Source organism: Ixodes scapularis, unplaced genomic scaffold (assembly GCF_016920785.2).
Source record: "Ixodes scapularis isolate PalLabHiFi unplaced genomic scaffold, ASM1692078v2 PGA_scaffold1__304_contigs__length_218370807, whole genome shotgun sequence".
In the NCBI taxonomy this organism is placed as follows: Eukaryota; Metazoa; Arthropoda; class Arachnida; order Ixodida; family Ixodidae; genus Ixodes; species Ixodes scapularis.
Window position 1 is genome coordinate 109,795,968 of NW_024609846.1, and position 8,342 is coordinate 109,804,309.

The 8,342-nt window shown below is 46.2% G+C and overlaps 1 long non-coding RNA gene across 1 annotated transcript; it reads left to right on the plus strand.

The window, feature by feature from the left end:
* Window positions 1-2,368: 2,368 nt before the first annotated feature.
* On the plus strand, window positions 2,369-4,320 carry LOC121835963. The gene is made up of 3 exons (XR_006077732.1): window positions 2,369-2,504; window positions 3,440-3,640; window positions 4,157-4,320. It is a non-coding gene; the product is annotated as an uncharacterized LOC121835963 (long non-coding RNA).
* Window positions 4,321-8,342: the final 4,022 nt, after the last annotated feature.

The following is an 8,342-nucleotide window of genomic DNA, read 5'->3' on the forward strand; positions in this document are numbered from 1 at the left end:
TCGCAAATCCCAGATTTTTAGACAAAATTACTTAGAATAAGCAAATCTTGTCTACGCCCGAGGTAGAACATTGAATTGTGATTCCCCCATATTGTGCCAACCATCCTTCGACCTGCGGTACCACCTGCAAATGAACTATGTTGTGCTGCGGCACGCGTCCATGCTGCCTGCTTGAGAAGAAAACCACTGCTCGTGTTGAAGACGACATCCCACAATGTACAGGCAACAATGTTTAATGAACTAAAACAAAATTGATATCATTCAATAGACACAGATAGGCTTACAAAGTGTCGACACCATGATTGTTGTTGTTGGTTTTACTCCTGCATACAAACATAAGTGACTTCCTCTTTCCTCCGATGTACAGTAAAACCCCCTTATCTTCGTGGCCCCTATTTCTTCTCGAATCGGTCACAGAGGACATAATCGCAGCCACTCAATTCTGCAAAATTAAAAACCGCGAAAATTAAAGGTTCGCCAACATTAAAGAGTTTACTGTTCTTCCGTGTGTCACATAATGTTAACATTTCAAGGAGGCTGAAGGTATTGGTTTAAGGAAAAATTGACCTATGAAAAAAAAATGCCCTTCTCCAGGTTAGGCACGCGAGGTTCTTTTGCACTACCTATAAGGCGGCAAGTTTGTTTCGGCAGAGCTTTTGGTTAAACGGAGTCACAAAAGTAGCTATACTTGGAGTCAACCATTTTGTGCTGCATTATAAAGCTAGAGTAAATTCCACTGTGCTTCTGCACAGCACTGTTTGTTGCGAGAGCATATGTGGTTTAGGGCCGGTTGCACCAACGTCGCTTAGCGCAAAGCGGAGCTTAGCCGGGAACTTAAGCTTAGTTTCGGTTTCGTTCGGTTGCACCAAACTCGCTTATCGCTAAACCTAGCACTAAACTACGCTTAACTTAAGCGCCCAACATTGGGCGCTTTGCTTCTGGTTGTTTCTTAATCCTGGATTAAAAACATGGCGGCTGGTTTGTCACGGTCGACGCGGTGGACGAAATTGGTTGTGCAAAGTGTTTTAGGCTACATCAGCGTGAAAGTCTCGACAAAATGACCTTCGATTGTGACAAGGATGCAAAATATTGTCGTGTGAAGTGTTTATCGACCCCTGTTTTCAAGTTGGCTCTCCACTTTCAGGGCGTGTTAGCCCTAACCGAGAAACGTACGGAGCTGTGGGGCTCACGTCTGTATTCCCGTTGGTTCTTCTGTCAACGAGCTTACTCGTATGTACTTACTTATTTTTGCATAGCTGTAACGTATTGTTATTTACCACCTTGTTTATTTACACTTGCAGCGCGTATCCTTCAATCTGATCAGCGCGTTGAATAGTGGCAGTACATGATCTCGGCGATCAGCTGATTGTCGACACCTCTGCCGTTTGCATTAGATTGCGGCGCTTTTAAGTAATAAAACAGCGAAAATTCAATTTCTTTCGTTTTCTGAGTTTTGAGACGATCTTCAGTGAATCTTTCTTATCTCGCGAGTAGAATCTTGGCTTCAGAAAACTGTATCGTTCCAAAATGTAACTTTTTTGGTGATCGCATTTTTTTTATATACTTTGCTTTATATCTTTCATTCGTTTCCCGAGAACGAGATACTGTTGTTTCCGAGTTGTGCTCTGTGATGGTGTTTTCCCTTTACTTTTGTCGTTTGTTGTCATTGTGACGATGATTAACGGCCGTATTCATAAACGGGCCTCGACTCGACACTCCACCTCGACTCACTGGAGTGGAGGAAAGCAGCTCGCCTCCACTCGAGGGGCCATCGGGCTTCACAGACGCGCCTCGGCGTTTCCTCGGCTGAGGAGCTCCTCGAGAACACTTCCTCCACTCGAGGAAACTCGAGGAGACGTGAAAGGCGTCTGGTTACGAGGTTGTAGTAAAAAACGAAATTGAAAACAATATTGTGGTGTGAATTATGAACATATTAGTTCATTTTATTTGAAGGGACACATTTTACTAACATTGAATTGGGAGTCTGCAAGATTTCTGCTTCGCAGCGCGCGTGTTTTATGCGTTGCGGCCGGTTTTCGGACAAACAGCCACAAGCGTTCTCCAGTCTGGCAACGGTGGCGGCCGCTCTCCAGCTTTTGCGTCGTAGAGGCAGTTGAGTAGCTGTAGCTCGCTATCGTCGTTCGTCTCTGCGTCTCGTCCGTTCTTCGCCGTCTCACCTCGTCTCACCGCTTATCTGCTTCTCTGTCACCGCCTAGAACGAGCATTTTCACCCTTCCTCTTTTTTCAGAGTCTTACTAGAGTGCCTTGCCCAACAACGATGTCGTTCAACGAAGGTGACAAGAAGGGGCGAGTGGTTCCACGAAGGAGGGGAGCTTCTTCGTCGTTCTACTAACAACTCCCCGAAAGAAGCTAAAATTGACGCGTAGAAGAGTCTGCACCAAGTATAAGCGCCAGCCGCATGTCCGCCCGCGAGTGTTGGGACAACGGTAAACCCAAGTGGAAGAAAACAGACTCCGAGAAGAATCGGGGCATCCACGCAACAGGTGTGTAAGCAATTTTTATATTTGGGCAGAATAACGCAACGGGTTCGCAAAATCACATGACAGGACGTGTGTACTAACTAACCCTGGAAGGGACTTTGCTGTGGCCACCTGCAACTAGTCAAGCACGTTACTGTCGAGGCCGTAGGTGGGCAGTGACGGTGAATTGGCGCTATCTTTGGTGATTCTTGTGCCGACTTCGACAACTTACTTTGCGTGTTGTGCTATATCCAAGCGAAAATTACGCTGCGAACATTCTGGTTGCGCCACACTACCTTAGCCTCCGGCCCCTTTCTTGAGATTAGAGTGGCAACCTGGACGTATAAAAAAAACAAACGCGACGCACGAAACTGACACTAGTGCACGTATAAGTTACGCTAAGTAGGAGTTTCCACTATGTCAATTGGACCTAGCACCTCATCTCCTTGTGTGCTAATCTTTTGAAGAAAAAAAAATCTTGTGCAGGTTTAATTGACTACCAGCTCTCATTTCTTAATTTTAACCTCCAAAGAAATGCCATTATGTGAACATGAGACGTGCTGGAGTCCAGTTGTTGACAGATGCCTTTTTTCAGGTGTCCATGTTAGTGTGCAACCATTGTCATTTATTTGCTAGGTTAATCAGCGCATTGTACTGGCATGATTAAGCTGGCAAAAATTTAATATGGGTAGAAGTATACATTATTGATTTGAAAAGTTGTGTCTACAATATGACTGTTGTCGATGATCACGTTAAGCTACTCCAGTATTTTCCATGCATATCAAGAAACAGCACAGGTATGAGATCACTTATTTCGCATTTATTTCTTGCAGTTAAGTGTCGAACAACAAATTGTACCGCATAAGTTGTAGTATGATTTGTTTTTCTTTCTGCGTTGTGCTCTGTACATCTCTCTTCATGGATCCTGTCACAGGATATTCTTTGGCCTTTCATTGCAGGAGGGGGCACTGGTATCGCACCCGCTGAACAATGGGCCCGTCCCTCCATCTTGTGGGTGCATTGGTGTCCCACATGGCAATGCGGCTGCCAAGCCCATACAACAGTGGCAGCGCCCGCGCTGGTTGGCCGGTGCTCTCAATGCTGCCAGCCGCCATTCCCGAAGCCACAGTGAACGAGCATGACGACTGGCATGATGCCTGGTAAAAGTTTTCGATTGCATTTGCTACGTACCCATGGAGGTTGGTTGCTACTTGATCACACAGCTTCCAATGTTTATTTATAAAAAAATCTGTCTATGCTCTTCCGTTTATTATTTCGATTTTGGCATACTGTCTCGTAGGAACGCTAAAAACTGTGACAATGAGCCACATTTTCATGAATGCGACTTGTTAGGGGTGCCACGTAGGAACACGGTAAATTCCTTGGGTCTGGATATTGACATGTTGACAAATACACCACACGTGTGCCCGAGGGCCAACAAGGTCTGAGATAACAGCGCTGTTTCTTTTGAGGGTATCACCATTTGGAGTCTGCCCTGCCGCTACTGACAGTATCACGGAAAGGAAAGGGTCAGAACAAGGAAGGAAAACTTTAATGTTTACCAACAGTTGGCATTTAACATTTCTGTAATGAGGTCGTTGTGACAGTTTCTACCAGTTCTCCGGTGTCTTCACCGTGCCTGTAACACTCGGCGTCAATGTGTTGTGCTTGCCTAGATTCACCTGCCTCACCGCTGCTGGACTGGGGTGGCATCATGGAGGTTGCGGTTGCTGCGCCACCAACCAAGCCCCCACCTCCTCTACCTCCTCAGCCGCCACGTGTGGTTGTCCGAGTGAAGACAACTAAAGGCTGCACCGACTGGAGGAGCTGCACCTGCTGCAGCTGGAGCTACGTCAGTGTCAGGTTGCCTATTAACAGACGCAGGCCCAGGTTTTCCATCAGCAGCAGCGTAACAAGCTGGTTCGAGCTTGAGCTGCTTCAGCTCAATAAACTAATCACGCTGCAACAACTGCTTGTTCTTGGGGCCCAGCCACAACAGTAGGCTGATTTATTCGATTTGTTTCATCTTCCTCTTTAGTAATTACCATTCTCTTTTGTGTTTAAGAATGCTTTTTTAAAGTCTGTAACTTGCTTCATTTTATCCCTGACCTGAAGTTGTTACAAGTTTTGACCGTATCTCGTTCGTTAAAGCCTAGCATTTTTTTTAACTTGTTTCTCGATTCGCTTTTTGTAGTGAACATTTTATGCAAAAAGGCAGTTACGTCAGCTTTAAATCTATTCTTTTGAAACTTAAAAAGTAACAGAGTATTTTTTTTCTTACTAATTACATTGTTTGTATGTTTAGACAACGGGAAGTTAGTCAGCCCCAGTGAGCAACTTATCTCCACTGTAGACGAGATATTCAGCCAGTGTCGTACCACAGCTATCCTGGGGTCTTTAACTTAAATCTCAGTAGTGATACACAACCGCATGCTGTTACAATGTTCATCCACATCGATGCGGGCAGAGGCAGAGATTGAACTCAAGATTCCTATGTTCAGCTGTGCGAGCTTTCACTCCACGTGCTCCAAGCTGTGATCCGTTAATGCAGTTGACCACGGATCCCCTTGATGGATATTAGGAATCTGTTTGAATGTACAGCCAGGTGTTTCCTAAACATTGCCACTATTATTTATGTAATGTCTCTTTTATTAGTGTGCAGTCCATGTGCAGCCTCGCTCATTAAATGATGTTGTCACAGAGTTTTGCCATGGTTTTCATTGAGTTAAGAGGTCTCATTTCCTGTCCAGGGGTTTGTGCCTCGCAATCCTCTATGAACTTGCACCGCCTACCAGAGTAAAGTCGACACCACATTGACGAGGCTTGCCCACTGCCTTTTCATTGCGGAGGTGGCGCCGTGTCCCAGAGCTTTTGGTTGCTTGTCCAAAGATCCCCAGGTGGTCGAAATTAATCCTCAGTTCTCTGCTGGGGCGTGCCAGATGCCTGTCGTTGGTTTGGCACGTAAAACCCCCAAATTTGACTTCACTGCCTTTTCGCTGCACACTACTACAGTGCCGACGTAGCAATTGGGCCGAAGTTTGCAGCTGGCCACACAGTGATACAGTAATTGAGCAGCGGTTCCAGCTAAACCCTGGTACGGTGCTTACCTCATTCATGCTCGCATTCAGTAATACGTAGTGTGATGCCATCAGTTTGAGTGCATGGGCTCCGCATGCTTGTGTAAGTAACTGTTAGGTAGGACACCCTTGACTGCCTAACATCCGAAGGTGTCCTCACAAGGAATTGCTGCGCTATTGTAATATTTATTCTAACCGAAAACTTTTCATGTGGGGTCACAGCTGCAAGACATCATTTCAGACATTCTCATGTATAAGTTTATTTTGAACAAATGTGCACTGAACAACTCGCTGAAAAGACTCGAGTCTGAACACGGCAAAATTTCGAGTTATTTTAATGTAATTACCTGAAGCTTCTCACTTTCTTTGTATCCTGCTACCCCCCTGCTTTGTGTGATGACAAATATTGAATTGTTCTCGAGCAAAATGTTTCCACAACAAAGAGGGCAAGTTGGTCTTGCTTTTTTTGGAAGATTGGTAAAACAGCAACCACCAGCATAGTTTCAAACACTGTCGTCCAGCGGGAACTTGAGTAGAACAAAGACATTGCAACAATCTGTGGTGACCAACTAGCTGAGAAACCGGCGACTTTGTTTCGGTTCAAATTAGAAAGTGTGTGGCCATAGTATAAGGTTGATTTGTTTCTGGCGCGATTGCATTTTGAGCTTTAACATGGCCAGTGACTTGATTCTTCGGTGACCTAAGCTAAAAAGGACATGCTCTGCATTCAGTTCCTACTGGAAACACCACACAACGAGTTGAGCCTGCACCTATGCCCCGTTGAATGTGTCCACAGGGTCTGGAGTCGATGGGAGATGAGATTGCCTTCAGCATCGTCCGTGGGGGGTGCGACTGGTAGAGCGGGAAGTGGCTCGTTCTGCAGGTGGGCCAAGTTTTGCAGTGCAAGTTCACCAGTGATCATCACAGCTGACCATTCAGGCTTGTGCTGCTAGCACATGTCGAGGCACGGAAAGTGCCTAGGCCCGCTGCATCGAGTTCCTAGTCCAGAAGTGGGCCTTTTGGTACCTACATAAGACAAAAATGAAGAACAATACAGCACAATTATTGTTTGAATAGAAAATGTGGGACTGGTTTGTGGAGTAGTGTATGCCCGATTAATGCTCAGACTACTGTTTTCGATAGAAAGTGCTGTGTATGATAACACTCTTCTTCAGATGTACACACAGCTTTTCGTCAAGAGTGAATAATGTCCTTCGCGCACATCTTAAGCTTCAGAAAGTCTCTTTTAGATGGCTGCATGCATCAGTCCGGTTCAAGTGGTATGCTGTACGATATGGACTTTGGTACTAGTTGTATTTTCAGTACACTCTGCTGCTTGCCGAAGGATGTCAATCTGCGAATGGTGTGGTATCGGCGTATGTTTCCTACATTATTGTATATTTCTGTGGACTCGTAAGCCGCGGTCTCATTTAAGCAACAAATGCCAAGAACCAACAACCAACCAACCTCAACAAATGTTATTGAGCAGTGGGTGTTCGCCGTGCAGTTTGGTTTACACGACACAAGCACATGCAGACACAAAAACTGTTTACATATGGGACTGTTGTAGTTAACTATTGCACAGACAACTTACTGAATGCCAGCAAATGAATGGTTTCATGTGTATGTAGAAAGTAAACATTTGCTCATCATTTTCAATTTTAACTTAATTTTATTTTAAGTTTTCATGTCTGAGAATCTGACGATCAAAAAGGTTCATCTGGGATGAGACTGTGTTGCAACACACATCGTCTGATCCCACATTCGCTGGAAATGTGCTTTGGTCATGATCATTCTTGCAAGGAGGGTGCGCTCGGGCCGCTACTATCATTGTGCTCGGTAACCCGATCGGGAGTTCGTTTTATTTTAACGTATTTCTGTGCTCTCACAAGAGTCGGCAACCATTTAATGACATTTTTTTTTCTTCATAAGAACGGGAGTACGTTCACGCTCGGTCGTGCAAACTGTCGCCTGATACAGATTTGTTTTAAAGTTTTGATTGATATCGTTACGTCAGAGTTGAGACCTACGATATCGCATCTCGGCGTACAGTTTGATTAATTAAGTTTGGCACTCCTAACGCAGACAACAGAAGTGAACTTACCTGCACGTTGATGGAGAAGTATCCATTTCTGTTTCGAGAACACTTCCACATCGGGACCGTCGGGTCCTCTTATCAATGCACCCAGTCGCCCCTGGAAACTTCATTTCGCAGCAGCCCCGCACGAACGCATTGAAGTTCGCTGCGCCCTGCGGGAGCTTCACCGAGCGGGTGAAAATGGTCCGTGCGAGGAGCCGCGAAACTTGCTCCGCAATCCGGCGCACGGTCGGCTGCTGCATGTTCACATGGTTCCCGTAACAACTTGGAACGTCCTGGCCCCATAGAAGCTCAAAACAACGAGGAGCTGCAGCATCGTTGAGGGCGGTAGGCCCTGAGTACTCGCGCTCCTGGCAGAGACAGCAGAGTGCTCGCCGGTCGCCTTCGTGAAGCGGCACCGCACAGGAAATCCGCGGTCACCGAAGTGTTCCAGCGGGTTCAGGCGTTCTCTGAAACTTCGTCTCGTCACACGTCTCGATTCGCTGTCGCCTGCGGCGTCGTAGAGGATCTCTTCTGCGCTTAAAACGAAGTGCACGAACTCCGCGAACGACTCGCCGGCCGCCATGACACCCCAAACTCAAGTCGAGGAGCGGCTCGAGGAAGCGCCGGACCTACCTTGAGATTCTCGAGGAAAGAGTCGAGTATTTCCTCGAGTCGAGGAGCGTTTGGAGTGGAGGTCGGTTTATG